The sequence below is a fragment of the Rutidosis leptorrhynchoides genome, chromosome 5 (assembly GCF_046630445.1).
Source record: "Rutidosis leptorrhynchoides isolate AG116_Rl617_1_P2 chromosome 5, CSIRO_AGI_Rlap_v1, whole genome shotgun sequence".
NCBI classification, from domain to species: Eukaryota; Viridiplantae; Streptophyta; class Magnoliopsida; order Asterales; family Asteraceae; genus Rutidosis; species Rutidosis leptorrhynchoides.
The window spans coordinates 295,405,402-295,421,823 of record NC_092337.1 but is presented as its reverse complement, the minus strand read 5'-3'; positions in this window follow the sequence as shown (position 1 = coordinate 295,421,823).

Genomic DNA, 16,422 nt, shown 5'->3' with positions numbered 1-16,422 from the left:
GCAGTTCCAAAATATATTTTAAAAGCATTTAATAAAGCAATTATAAAAACAACGCATGTATTCTCAGTCCCAAAAATGTAAAGAGTAAAAGGGAGCAAATGAACTCACAATACGATATTCTGTAGTAAAAATATGCATACGACGAAATTGAACAATGCAGGGTTGTCCTCGAATTCACGAACATATATCAAGTATGCATATTAACACATATAATAATATTCAAATAAATATATATTTTGATATTAGTAATATACTTGTGATATTAAATGTAATATTAATAGTTACTTAAATATTTCTATTTTATATATTTCATTAAATTATGATAATAATATATTTTATACTTTATTAATATATTTTGAATAAATACTTAGTTTTAATACTTTTAAATACTCATAACTTTTACTATGATAATATTTTTAATAAATTCGAATTACGTTAAAACGTAAATGAACCAAAAGTATTTTATTAGTAAAAGTAGTATACTTATTATATATGAAATGTCCCGTTCCTATTGATTAAAAACGTTCCATATTAATTGATTTCGTTGCGAGGTTTTGACCTCTATATGAGACGTTTTTCAAAGACTGCATTCATTTTTAAAACAAACCATAACCTTTATTTCATAGATAAAAGTTTTAAAAAGCTTTACGTAGATTATCAAATAGTGATAATCTAAAATATTCTGTTTACACACGACCATTACATAATGGTTTACAATACAAATATGTTACAACAAAATAAGTTTCTTGAATGCAGTTTTTACACAATATCATACAAGCATGGACTCCAAATCTCGTCCTTATTTAAGTATGCGACAGCGAAAGCTCTTAATAATCACCTGAGAATAAACATGCTTAAAACGTCAACAAAAATGTTGGTGAGTTATAGGTTTAACCTATATATATCAAATCATAATAATAGACCACAAGATTTCATATTTCAATACACATCCCATACATAGAGATAAAAATCATTCATATGGTGAACACCTGGTAACCGACATTAACAAGATGCATATATATAAGAATATCCCCATCATTCCGGGACACCCTTCGGATATGATATAAATTTTGAAGTACTAAAGCATCCGGTACTTTGGATGGGGTTTGTTAGGCCCAATAGATCTATCTTTAGGATTCGCGTCAATTAGGGTGTCTGTTCCCTAATTCTTAGATTACCAGACTTAATAAAAAGGGGCATATTCGATTTCGATAATTCAACCATAGAATGTAGTTTCACGTACTTGTGTCTATTTTGTAAATCATTTATAAAACCTGCATGTATTCTCATCCCAAAAATATTAGATTTTAAAAGTGGGACTATAACTCACTTTCACAGATTTTTACTTCGTCGGGAAGTAAGACTTGGCCACTGGTTGATTCACGAACCTATAACAATATATACATATATATCAAAGTATGTTCAAAATATATTTACAACACTTTTAATATATTTTGATGTTTTAAGTTTATTAAGTCAGCTGTCCTCGTTAGTAACCTACAACTAGTTATCCACAGTTAGATATACAGAAATAAATCGATAAATATTATCTTGAATCAATCCACGACCCAGTGTATACGTATCTCAGTATTGATCACAACTCAAACTATACATATTTTGGAATCAACCTCAACCCTGTATAGCTAACTCCAACATTCACATATAGAGTGTCTATGGTTGTTCCGAAATATATATAGATGTGTCGACATGATAGGTCGAAACATTGTATACGTGTCTATGGTATCTCAAGATTACATAATATACAATACAAGTTGATTAAGTTATGGTTGGAATAGATTTGTTACCAATTTTCACGTAGCTAAAATGAGAAAAATTATCCAATCTTGTTTTACCCATAACTTCTTCATTTTAAATCCGTTTTGAGTGAATCAAATTGCTATGGTTTCATATTGAACTCTATTTTATGAATCTAAACAGAAAAAGTATAGGTTTAGAGTCAGAAAAATAAGTTACAAGTCACTTTTGTAAAGGTAGTCATTTCAGTCGAAAAAACGACGTCTAGATGACCATTTTAGAAAACATACTTCCACTTTGAGTTTAACCATAATTTTTGGATATAGTTTCATGTTCATAATAAAAATCATTTTCTCAGAATAACAACTTTTAAATCAAAGTTTATCATCGTTTTTAATTAACTAACCCAAAACAGCCCGCGGTGTTACTACGACGGCGTAAATCCGGTTTTACGGTGTTTTTCGTGTTTCCAGGTTTTTGGTGTCAAAGCAAAGGGGTATAAAATACTATTAAATTTTAGCAGGAAATACTATTAAATACGATACAATTTTACACAAAATATTTATTTATTTATAGAATGGATATACTTAAACCTTGCTACAACACTTATAGGCAGTGTACCTAATCGTACAGTAGTGTAGTTTTTAGTAAGTCCGGTTCGTTCCACAGGGAAATCTTTAAACAAAGCTCAACGCTATATTAGTTTACTTTTATAAAAATACAAATATATATATAAGTAATATTATTATTATTATAAAGGGGGGTTTTTACCGTTTAATGACCGGTTTGTCGATTTTAAGACTTTAGTCGCAGTTAAAACCTAATGTAAAATATTAAATAAATAAAAGACTTAATTTAAAGCGTAAAGTAAATAACGATAATGAAATTGCGAATAATAAAAGTGCGATAAAATAAACTTGCGATAATTAAAGAGTACGATAATTAAAAGTGCGATTAAATAAAATAACAATAAAAATGCGATAATTAGAAGTGCAATTAAATATAAAATAAAGGGAATTAAATATGAAATAAAAGAATTATGCTTATTTAAACTTCCGTAATCATGATGTTTGACGTGTTGATTTTAGTTTTATGCCCATGGGTTAATTGTCCTTTGTCCTGGATTATTTAATATGTCCGTCTGGTTTTTGTCCATAACAGTCCATCAGTCATAAATATAAAGTGCGAGTGTCCTTGTCAAATTATTATTATACCCGAAGTTAAATATTCCAACTAATTGGGGATTCGAATTGTAACAAGGTTTTAATACTTTGTTTAATGAATACACCAGGTTATCGACTGCGTGTAAACCAAGGTTTTACTACTTTGTTAACAATTACACCAATTACCCTTGAATGTAATTTCACCCCTGTTTTAATTATTCTAGTGGCTATTAATCCATTCCCGTGTCCGGTTAAATGAACGATTATTCGTACATATAAATACCCCGCCCATCGTGTCCGATCGAGTGTATATGGTAATTTATAGGGACGCCCAATTGTAAATCTTTATATTAACATTAACAAACTATCATTTAGTTAAACAAATATAAATCCCATTAATAGCCCATAGTCTAATTTCCACAAGTGTCGTTCTTTTGTCCAAACCCCAATTATGGTACAAAGCCCAATTACCCAATTTTAGTAATTAGCCCAACATCATGATTACTTCATTTTAAATAAGCATAATAATAACTTAGCTACGAGACATTAATATAAAAAGGTTGAACATAACTTACAATGATTTAAAAATAGCGTAGCGTTACACGGACAGAATTTCGACTTACACCCTTACAACATTCGCTAACATACCCTTATTATTAGAATTATAATTAAAATTAAAATTAAAATATAAATTATATATATATATATATATATATATATATATATATATATCGTATATATGAGAGAAGAGAGAAATAGATGATGGTTTTTGATCAGAATTCGGTTGGCTTTATAGGCAGTTTTCAAATTTGGGGCTCCGCGACTCGCGGTGAATTTTGCCTTCAAACTCCGCAAGTCGCGGAGTTTGAAATTCCAGCTCATATCTTGGAGTCTTTCTCTGCCGACGGTTTTTATTTATAAATATAATATATATATAATTAATATAATTAATTATATATTATATTATATTTATATACCTAGTTAACTTGTAATTTTTAGTCCGTTGCGTCGAGCGTTAAGAGTTGACTCTAGTCCCGGTTCCGGATTTTCGAACGTCCTTGCGTACAATTTTATATTTTGTACTTTGCGTTTTGAATCTTGTACTCTTGTAATTTCGAGACGTTTCTTATCAATAATTGGAACCTTTTTGATTGTCTTTTGTACTTTTGAGCTTTTTGGTCGTTTGCGTCTTCAATTCGTCGAATCTGTCTTTTGTCTTCACCTTTTATTATTTAAACGAATATCACTTGTAAATAGAACAATTGCAACTAAAAGCTTGTCTTTCTTGAGGAATAATGCTATGAAATATATGTTCGTTTTTAGCATTATCAAATATTCCCACACTTGAGCGTTGCTTGTCCTCAAGCAATATCATCTTGAAATACTAGAATCACTTCTTTATTCTTCACACTTTGTACATCAGTGATTTCTATACGGCGGTATAAACAATGGTAGTAACGATATGGTTTACAGTCCCACATGACTATAAAAGTTTAGATCCATTAAGGAAATTGGATCTTTATGAAAACATTTGATCTTTTGAAATCTAGTTTTTACCCTAGATAAGTTTTCCGGAATAACCCTTTACCGGTGTTTGCAAAATATTTTTGTGGGTTTGGTGGGTTTCAGATTTGAAAATTTTAGCTCAAAACTTATGGTTTTGTGTCACCCACTTGCTAACCTTGTATTAGGAAAGCAACACGTCCAGTTTACTTGTTCCGTATATTACCTTTCGGCAAACTACCGTCCGGTTGTAAAGGAAAGCGTTGAACAAGCAACTGTTAAGGCAATGTCCCGTGACATGCTTTTGATTATGGTCTATAACATGTCGGACGCAATTACTATCCTTGGTAGGAGCAATAGTAAAGCTCACACTTATAATTTTTCGGTATGGCACAAGGTCCTGTCTTTGACCACTATGCAACCACCGTTCTTACGGTTGACACCCGATTTAGTTCAGGTGACCTAATGAATTCCAGGTGAATTCCTAGGATTTTACGTTCAATGGTAATGAACGCATTGAAAATAGGGTTTTCAGAAAACAAATCGGTTTGTAATTTTGATCAAAATATTTTCTCGTTTAAGCTCGAGTTTAGATATCATTGAATTCCATGAGTTTGTAATTCTCAATCTTTAAGGTCAATCTCTAGGATTGAGTAATATCAGTCTTAAAAGCTGATTTTTAATCTTTAAGGAGATTATCCTTTCTGGGGATCTGATTCATTAGTCTTATGAAGCTAATTTGCACGGTGCCCCCCCATTGTACGAGATAAATCCTTCTCATGGTTAGGATAAATCCGACCACTTGGCGACCCTGTTTAATGCTGAGGTCCGTGGATTTCCTGCTGATTTTAGTGATGACTTTTCTAGATTTTTCGTCAACCTACAGCTGGTCTGGACGACAACTTCATGACCTAAATCAAGAAGCGCGTGTCTTTTTCGGAAGACTTTACTTCCTTTTAATGATGGAATTGATTCATCGTGTAGATCCATCTCTTCTTTTCTTTCATCGGGTAAAACAGTTTAGTTTAGTCCAAAGCAAAAGTATTTTCAGTTATTTGTTACAGATATATGTGACATATGTTTAAGATAACTTGGTAAATTTTCCCACACTTGGCTTTTATTTTCCTTTTTATCGTCCTCTATTCCATTTTAAATGAATTTTAACATTTTGGTTTGTTTCTCAATTTATGTCCTTTCCGAGGTAACAATAATTTCGGTGTTAAAACCTAGTTTTATCGTTCATAAATATGTATAAACATGATTTTGAATTTATTTAACTGAAAATTTTGAAAATTTTTACTAGAATTGGGTAGTCAGTATATAAGACTAGGGCTGTTCTTTTTTATCAGAGAGCACTAGATTCTAATACAACTACTGCTTTACTAGTATTTTTTAATGGTAACCAAGTGTATAAAGTAAAAAATTTTAAAATCCGAAATAATTTAACCCCTTCCCACACTTAAGATCTTGCAATGCCCTCATATGCAAGAAATCAGTAACAATTTAAATTATTGAGGGTGATTTGTGTGAAAATGATTAAATTTTACCAAAGTTTCCAAATATATTGGCGTTTATTTGCTAAATGATAAATGGTGCACATCATTTGTTCATTCCGTCTTGTTGTTATTTCACATATATTTTGCATCTTGTCGTCAAAATTAGTTGCTTTTGCTGAACTTAATGCCAGTCTTTGAAAATGCGTTGTTTTACCCTGTTGTGTACATAAGATAAACTGCAAACATATATACATATTTTTGAAGTTTGGTATATTACCCCACATTCAAAAATTATTAAAATCTAAGAATAAAAGTTAGACAATTATAAAAATGATTACAATATTAACAAAAGTATTAAACGTATCAATAATTACAAATTACAAAATAAAAAATAATAATAAGTAAACTAAGGATGATATTGGTACCAATAGGGGTTCTAGGCATAACCGTAAGTTCTATAGAATGCTTCGGCAGGGTCATACGTAGGATATGGTGGCTGCATCTCTATAGACCAAGGAGGGAAGATGGGTTTCGGTGTAGGAATATAGTTTCTACCTATATGTTCGCAATGAGCTATGATCTGGTTCTGATGAACTTGCCAATCTTCAAATGCTCTCTGTCTAGCATTTTCGTATTCCTGAGAAGCTATAAACCTATGCATTTCTTGCATCTCATTCCCCCCTCCTACATTACCTTGTTGCTGGTTTCTCTCCACCTGTGGATGTCTACCATGGTATCGTACTGCGGCGTTATTTCGCCTCTTCAAAACTTTCGCACCATGGTATACATTTAAACCTATAGTATCGCGGGGTTCCGGCTCTTCTAGTAATAATCCCCCCGACTTATATCCACACCGAGATATTCACCAATCAAAGTAATAAAAATACCACCTCCTATTATGCTATGCGGTCGCATCCCCCGAACCATAGCTGATAAATAATAACCCACACAATATGGTATACTTACAGCGCTTTGTGGGTCTCGAATACACATATGGTAAAACAAATCCTGTTCATTTACTTTTTCCTTGTTTTTACCCCTTTGTGTAATCGAATTAGCTAAAAACCTATGTATCACTCTTAATTCGGCTCTATCTATATCCAAATAAGAGTAATTTCCCCCTTTAAAACGGTGATGGCTTGTCATTTGACTCCACACACCGTGTGTATCAAAATTTTCATCTATCTTTCTACCGTTTAGTATCAATCCTCTACAATCGGCAGACGCTAACTCCTCAGGCGTATATATACGTAAAGCCTGAGCCATGTCCAGTAAAGACATGTGGCGCATCGAACCGCCTAACAAAAATCTAATAAAAGAACGATCGGTTAAACTAGCTACCCGATCATTCAAATCTATACTACATAACAATTCTTCACACCATACTTTATATACAGGTCTACGTATGGTGAATAAACATATCCAGTCATTAAAAGAAGAATTACCATACCTCTGTACAAGTAATTCCCTAATTGGCCCGGCCAATTCTACAGCTTCTAAGGGTCCCCATTCTATGACCCTCGGTACCTCAACAACCTTAGAATGAAGAGTATGCAAACCCCGTTGATATTTTGGATAATCTATCCAAAGTCTGTCAAATCTCAGGTTCGGGTGCAACTCTTCCAAGTGCATATCAGAAAAGGTCATGACTGGATGAGGTATATCCTGCTTGTAGTAGTTATCCACCTCCTGTTGTTCCAAATTCTCAGCAGGAGCATTGCGGGCTTGGGATGAAGATTCACCCCTTTCATTCTGCAAAACACATCAAACACAATTTTTGTGCATCCAAATATGCATTAGTGTCAGCAAAATCATCAATCAAAATAATTACAATGACATCATCAATTTATATCAAACTTAAGCTTATTTTCACATTTTTATCAAATCTACACTTTTTCAAATAAGCATATACGAAAATTTTCGCCAAGTTCATAAGCATTCAACTCAAATAATATGTCAAAATAATCATTACTAGCAATTAAACAAGTCTCAAATGGCATTATCTTTCAAAAATCAAGTTCATGAATTTTAGACTTGAAAAAGTCCACTTTAATTCTTAAAATCATGTTTAGGCTCAAAGTTTGGATCATTTAACTACCTAGACATGTTACACTACTCAATTTAGCAACAATTCATGACAAAAATTGGCCATAACCTGTTTATATCAAAAAGCCCCAAATTTGCTCAAGAACACAAACCCTAGATTACTCAAAATTTGAAGTTTAAGGCTTCTAATCATGTTAAACAGCATCAATCTAGGTTATACAAGCATAATACATAAACAATTTAAGCCTAATTACACTAAAAAGCATCAAAATCAAATTGGGGAAAAATTTGCTCAAGAACATCAAATTTCGAATTAAATGGTGTTTAGGTGTAGAAATTTACCGTTTTTCTTGAGTAATTCTTAGATAGCATCCTTCTCAACATGATTTTAGCAAAAAATTTGGTGATTAACGGTTAAAAATTGGGATTTTTGGGGTGTTTTTCGGGTTTTTCGCGGTTATGTTCGCAGTATTTTTGGGTGTGGAGTGTGAAACTGAGCTGTTGCAGCTCTTATTTTTTTTTTCTGTAATCCGGTCCTCCCGCGAGTCGCGGGGATTTTGTCATAACCCGTCCTTAACCATAAGAACGCGTTAGATAACGTATGATTTCATTGCGAGGTATTGACCTCTATATGAGAGATTTTTGAAAGAAAACTGCATATATTATACATTACAAACCATAACCATTATTTTTGTTACAAGCTTAAGACAATAAAAAGAAGATTAACGTTTAGCGATAATCTTCGACTTACAAACTTTACAAATGATGACAACAACACGGTTTCTAGCATATTTTACAATACAACATCTCGGATATGCAGTTTTATTTTTGACACAAACATGCGTACGCAAGATCCTGGTTAGATCCAACATGATGCAGCGGAAGCTTTAGAAATCACCTGAGAATAGACATGTTTTAAAAGGTCAACATAAAGTTGGTGAGATATAGGTTTAATGCCGGCAGCAATATATATATATAGACCACAAGATTTCGTATATAAACAGTTTAATAAAAGTATTCTAAGTGGTTGAGCACTTGGTAACCATACTTAACATTTTCACGTCGCATATTCCCTTTAATATGAAATCTTACTACACCGTACCAAGTGTAGTCACAAAACGAAGTACTGTGCAACCGTTGAATACTGGTCGTCCAGTCCGGTTAGGGTTGTCAGGCCCGATAGATCTATCAACAGGATTCGCGTTTACAATACCGCTGTAAATATTAGTTACCAAGCTACAGGGAAGTATGCCAGTGGTACAACTCAACGTAGAATATATTTTTCAGTTACTTGTGTCCATATCGTAAAACATAAAATACATGTATTCTCATCCCGAAATATTTAGAGTTTAAAAGTGGGACTATATACTCACTCTTGTCTTGATGATATATATAATTTGACTCGGTCTTCCGGTTGATATCACGAACCTATCCATATATAATATATCAATATGTTTTCATTTTAAAACAAACGTTATATATATATATACTTGTTATACTTTTAATACTTTGAATATTTCCTTAGTCCGAAGTTAGCTGTCCGAGGTTAGCAATTCAATTTTTAATGGTTCATTTTTAGATGTTTAATATACCCGCAATAAATAAAACCCCCAACGAAATAAATAAAACCCCAACGTATATGTATTGGTCGAGATTAATCTTGACCCATGGTACCGGTGTTGTCAAATGACGTGTTGCGTACAATCATGGGATCTTATGATTAATCTTCTCGTGTTGCTTACGGGTGATCCTGAACCATATAAAATTGAATTATAAGTACATATATATAAAATATCATGTTATCTTAGAAATATGTGATTTATATCATTTTTTTCCAATTGATCCCGTAGTTGAAATGATCTAGGATAACCAATTTTGTTTCGGTCATAGTTTCTTCGTTACAAATCCGTTTTCGTTGATTCAAATTGCCATCTTCTTGGATCGAGTTCTTCTTTAAGACTATGAACTGTAAATACCTTGGTTTGTATTCAAAATCATACGGCATAAGTGAAACATTAGTGAAACATATGAAGTTAAACATTTTTGTTACAACAAAATCATTTAATGACCATTTTTCTAAAAATACTTATACTTTGAAAAACCAAGTTTTACCTTGTTAAATTAGCATATACATAAGTTATATTACAGGTCTTGAAGTATTTTAAAAATTAAGTTAGAAGGATCTATTTAGTTTGCAAACAAGTTTGAAAACATTCAAACTATGTTCTTGTTGTTAAACTTGTATACCACAAAATATGATAGCTATATATATATGAATCGAATAAGGTTATGAACATAGATTCTACCTCAAGTTCCTTGGATGAAGTTGCTGTAAAAGAGAAGTAAGAAGCTTGAATCAAAAGGGTACTAGAGGTGGATGAAAGATTGGAAGTAAGTTGGTGTTCTTGGAGGGTTTTCTTGAAGTGTTTTTGTATGGTTTTCTTATGGTGTTTTAGTATGGTTTTTGAAGCTAGATCTTCTTGGAAACTTTGCTGAATTGATTAAGGGTTTTAAGGGTTGTGAAAGAGTGTGTGTTTAACTAAAAATGAGGTTAGAAAATGAACTAGAAATGGTGATACTTATAACCTAAAAAAAACATGTATCATGTAATACATGATAAGATTTTTAGTTTGTAATTTTGTTAATTAGTCAAGTAATCATCCAAAAGTAATTACCTAGCTCTAAGGGCATGAATAATGGCTGGTTAGGTGGTGATTTTGATGTGTATTTACTATTAGTAAATACGTATAGGAGCTAGGTATGATACGAGTACAAATACTCTAGGTATACGTATAGAAATTTTGTGAAAAATGAAATGAGGATTCAAATATAGCTATCTTTTGTGAATACACTTATATGGTTTTATGTATTTAAGTTCTTTAAAAGTAATTAAATACATTACTTATACAATATATGTATAACATTATAAGTCTTAAGTATATATGTCAAATAACGTTACGTATTGTTATCGTTTTGAAAACTTAAGTTAGTAGTTTCAAAATACACATATAACTTGTTGTTATTAATATAAAATGAGGTATTAAAACATTCTTTAATCATGTTAAATATGTATATATACATATATATACACAAACGTATAATTATCATATATTGTATAGTTCGTGATATCATCGGTCAAACTAGACGGTCAAACGTTATGTAAAACTCTTTTCGGAAACATAAATCTCAACAATTTGGATTGCTTATCATGTTGGCAAGGTTTAATTTATGTAAATATCAATCTTATAAGTATAGAACGATCGAAAAAGTGCGGGTCGTTACATTACCTCCCCGTTAAATAAATTTCGTCCCGAAATTTTAAAATTGTACCTATTTTGCGTTATCGAGAAACAAGTGTGGATACTTTTGTTTCATTTGATCCTCTCGTTCCCACGTAAACTCGGGACCTCTTCTAGCATTCCAACGAACCTTAACGATCGGTATATTGCTCTGTTTGAGCTGTTTAACTTCACGGTCCATGATTTCAATTGGTTCTTCGACGAATTGTAGTTTCTCGTCGACATGGATTTCTTCAAGAGGAATGGTGAGGTCTTCCTTTGCAAGACACTTCTTAAGGTTCGAGACGTGAAAGGTATTATGTACTCCGGCGAGTTGTTGCGGTAACTCGAGTCGATAAGCTACCGGTCCAATGCGTTCGATGATCTTAAACGGGCCTACGTACCTTGGGTTCAGTTTACCCCTTTTTCCAAAACGTATCACACCTTTCCAAGGTGACACCTTTAGCATAACCATGTCCCCGACCTGAAACTCTAATGGTTTCCTTCGGACATCGGCGTAGCTCTTTTGGCGACTACGGGCTGTTTTCAATCTCTCCTTGATTTGTACTATCTTCTCGGTCGTTTCGTGTATGATCTCGGGACCAGTTAAATGTCGATCTCCTACTTCATTCCAACAGATAGGAGATCTACACTTCCTTCCGTACAATGCTTCGAATGGCGCAGCTCCAATGCTCGCATGATAACTATTATTATACGAGAATTCTGCTAACGGTAGATATTTATCCCATCCGTTTCCAAAATCGATCACACATGCCCTGAGCATGTCTTCGAGAGTCTGAATCGTTCTCTCACTCTGTCCATCGGTTTGTGGATGATATGCGGTACTCATATCCAACCGAGTTCCTAGTGCCTCCTGTAGTGATTGCCAGAATTTTGAGGTAAATCTACTATCACGATCGGATATAATAGAAATAGGTATTCCATGCCTTGAAACAACTTCTTTTATATACAATCGTAATAGTTTCTCCATTCTATCCGTTTCCTTTATAGGCAAGAAATGTGCAGATTTGGTGAGACGATCAACAATCACCCAAATGGTGTCGTATCCCCAGGCAGTCTTTGGTAACTTTGTGATGAAATCCATGGTAATACCATCCCATTTCCATTCTGGGATTTCTGGTTGTTGAAGTAACCCTGACGGCTTTTGATGTTCTGCTTTGACTTTAGAACAAGTTAAACACTCCCCAACATATGTTGCAACGTCGGTCTTTAAATTAGGCCACCAATAACGTGTCTTAAGATCTTGATACATCTTTCCAACTCCAGGATGTATCGAGTATCTTGTCTTATGTGCCTCGTTCAATATCAACTTCCTTAATCCACCCAACTTCGGTACCCAAATACGATTTGCAAAATACCGAATTCCATCTTCCCGTACAACAAGTTGTTTCTCGTACTTTTTCATTATTTCATTCTTTATGTTTTCTTCATTGAGTGCTTCTCGTTGAACTTCTTTGATTTGTGAGTTGAGATTCATACGAATTTTTATGTTCATTGCTCGAACTCGAATTGGTTCTCGTTCTTTTCTGCTTAAAGCATCAGCCACCACATTCGCCTTCCCGGGATGATAACGAATTTCACAATCATAGTCGTTTATTAACTCGACCCACCTACGTTGCCTCATGTTCAATTGTTTCTGATCAAAAATATGTTGAAGGCTTTTATGATCAGTAAACACAGTGAATTTAACCCCATACAAGTAGTGTCTCCACATCTTCAATGCAAACACGACTGCTCCCAATTCTAGATCATGCGTCGTATAATTTCGCTCGTGAATCTTCAATTGTCGGGATGCAAATGCAATAACTTTCTTCCGTTGCATAAGAACACAACCAAAACCTTGTCGTGAAGCGTCACAATATATTTCAAAATCATCGTTCCCTTCTGGTAACGATAAAATAGGCGCCGTAGTTAACTTCTTCTTCAGTATTTGAAATGCGTTCTCCTGCTCCGAGGTCCATTCGTATTTCTTCCCTTTTTGCGTTAATGCTGTCAACGGCTTAGCTATTCGGGAAAAATCTTGAATAAACCTTCTATAATAACCGGCTAAACCCAAAAATTGGCGTATCTGTGTTGGTGTCTTAGGAGTCTCCCATTTTTCAATAGCTTCAGTTTTTGCTGGATCAACCTGAATTCCTTCGCTATTAACAACGTGACCAAGAAATTGCACTTCTTTCAACCAGAAAGCACACTTAGAAAATTTAGCATAAAGTTGTTCTTTTCTCAACAACTCCAGTATCAACCTTAAATGCTCTTCATGCTCTTGCTCACTCTTGGAATAGATAAGAATATCATCAATGAAAACGATAACAAACTTATCTAAATACGGACTACAAACTCGATTCATGAGGTCCATGAATACAGCTGGCGCATTCGTCAATCCAAACGGCATAACCAAAAATTCGTAATGACCATAACGTGTCCGAAAAGCAGTTTTCGGAATATCCTCTTCTTTGACGCGTAGTTGATGATAGCCCGATCTTAAGTAGATTTTCGAATAAACACATGATCCTTGCAATTGATCAAATAAGTCATCAATTCTCGGTAGTGGATACCGATTCTTGATAGTTAACTTATTTAATTCACGATAGTCTATACACATCCTAAAAGATCCATCTTTCTTCTTAACAAACAAAATTGGAGCTCCCCACGGTGAAGTACTCGGTCGTATGAATCCACGGTCCAGTAATTCTTTTAACTGACTTTGAAGTTCTTTTAACTCGGACGGTGCAAGTCTATATGGAGCACGAGCCACTGGTGCAGCTCCTGGTACTAAATCTATTTGAAATTCTACCGATCTAAATGGAGGTAATCCCGGCAATTCTTCCGGAAAAACTTCAGGAAAATCTCTTGCCACAGGCACGTCGTTGATGCACTTTTCTTTCTTTTCGACTTTATTAACATGTGCTAAAATAGCGTAACATCCCTTTTCTAAACACTTCTTGGCTTTCAAACAGCTAATGAGTTTTAGCTTTGAATTACCCTTCTCTCCATAAATCATCACCGGTATTTTATCCTTACCAGGAATACGAATTGCCTTCTTAGCACAAACAACTTCCGCTCCTATTTTGGACATCCAGTCCATGCCGACTATTACATCAAAACCTCCTAATTCCACGGGTATTAAGTCGATTTTAAACGTTTCTCCGGCTAGATTTATTTCACAACCACGACAAATTTTATCGGCTTTAATTAGTTTACCATTAGCTAACTCAATCAAGTACTTAGCATCTAGAGGTAATGATGAACAATTCAATTTAGTGTAAAAATTTCTACACACATAACTTCTATCGGCGCCAGTATCAAATAAAATAGATGCTGATAAGTTATTAATGGTAAACGTACCCGTAACAAGCTCCGGGTCTTCACGTGCCTCTCTAGCATTAATAACAAACGCTCTTCCACGTGCAGGTCCGCCATTCTTTTCTTGATTCGGGCACTGACTCTTATAGTGACCTTGTTTTCCACAACCAAAACAAGTAATGGTAGCCAAAGCAGTTCTATTTGCGTTGGTGGCAGGAGTCTTGTTGCCATTTGTAACGAGAGCCTTACAATCTTCCGCAAGATGACCTTGTCGATTACACTTGGTGCATAACACACTACAGTAACCAAAGTGATGTTTGTGGCAACGGTTGCATAAAGGACTTTGTCCTTTGTAACCAAAGCCTGAACCGCTACCCGCACCTTTCGGGATTTCTGGTTTCTTAAAAGATTGCTGTTGGTAACCTCGATCATAATTTCCGTTCCACTTCCTTTTGTTACTCGATACCTTCACCTCAGTAGTGAATGCTTTCTTATCCAGAATGACCTGATCCATTAACTCGTTCGCCATGGTTATAGCTTCATGAATTGTCTTAGGTTTCGACGCCGTAACGTTTGCCTTGACCTTTTTGGGCAAACCACCTTTGTACATTTCAATCTTCCGTGCTTCGGTTGGAACCAATTCAGGACATAGTAAAACCAATTCCATGAATCGCTGATTGTAGTTGGTGATTTCAGTACCAACCACCTTCAAACTTCGTAACTCATCTTCTAACTTAATAACCTCATTCCTTGGACAATACTCGGTGATTATCATTGCTTTGAATTCTTCCCATGGAGTATCATAAGCTACATCTCCTCCTACCGCCTTCACATAATTCTTCCACCATGTGAGTGCACTATCTTGTAAAGTGCACGATGCAAACTTGGTCATGTCTTTTTCATCACAACCACTGATTTTGAACACCGTCTCCATCTTTTCTATCCATCGGGTTAAACCGATCGGTCCTTCCGTTCCACTGAATGATGAAGGTTTGCAAGCTTGGAAAGTCTTGTAAGTACATCCTACACGAGGATTTGGGTTAACTGCAGCAGCTCTTGCAGCCTCAACCCATAACATTCTGTCGTTCACTCGCTGGTTGATGAGTTCCTCGAGTTCTTGTTCCGTCATTCGATTCAATCGCGCCATTTCCTAATGAAAGAAAATAATTATTCACATGGAATATTATAGATGTAGTGTGTATTTATAGTACATTTATAGCTTGTTAATAATATGAACCAGGTATTATTATAAAAGCCTTTTCTTCTTATTAGCGTTTTATAATTATATCTAGGGTAGTACCTACCCGTTAATGTTCATACTTAATAGCTTAGTACAGAACCAATTACTACAATCTAAATAATACTTAACCATGGAAAATTATTGCATTTCATACTTCGCTATTTTACATATGCTTACATCAAACTTTAAACAAACCACACTAATAATATTATACAAAACATTATGTGATTCCATGGTTTAATACGGCAGCGCATCATTTGGTCTATTTCCCAAAACATTTATGTCCAGGGAATCCCCCAACGCGAATCCTAGCTGTCTCCCTACGTTTTGGCTGAGGTGCCGAAGAACTAGATGCGGGGATAGCACTAATAGAAATAGCGGGGATAGGGGTGGTAGTGTTGAGTGGAATTGGTGCCACTTCATTCTCATTAAACTCGGGATTTGGATTTTCTAATTCATTAGCCTTTCGTTTCTTTCCTTGATCGAATTTTTCTTTCGTAATTTCTAGTATTTCTTCCTCGGGTTCACTTTCTTCTTCGGGTTCACTTTCCTCTTCGGGTTCACTTTCCGATTTTTCTATAGTTGGTTCATCCGGAAATTGTGAGTCTTCCCCAAAA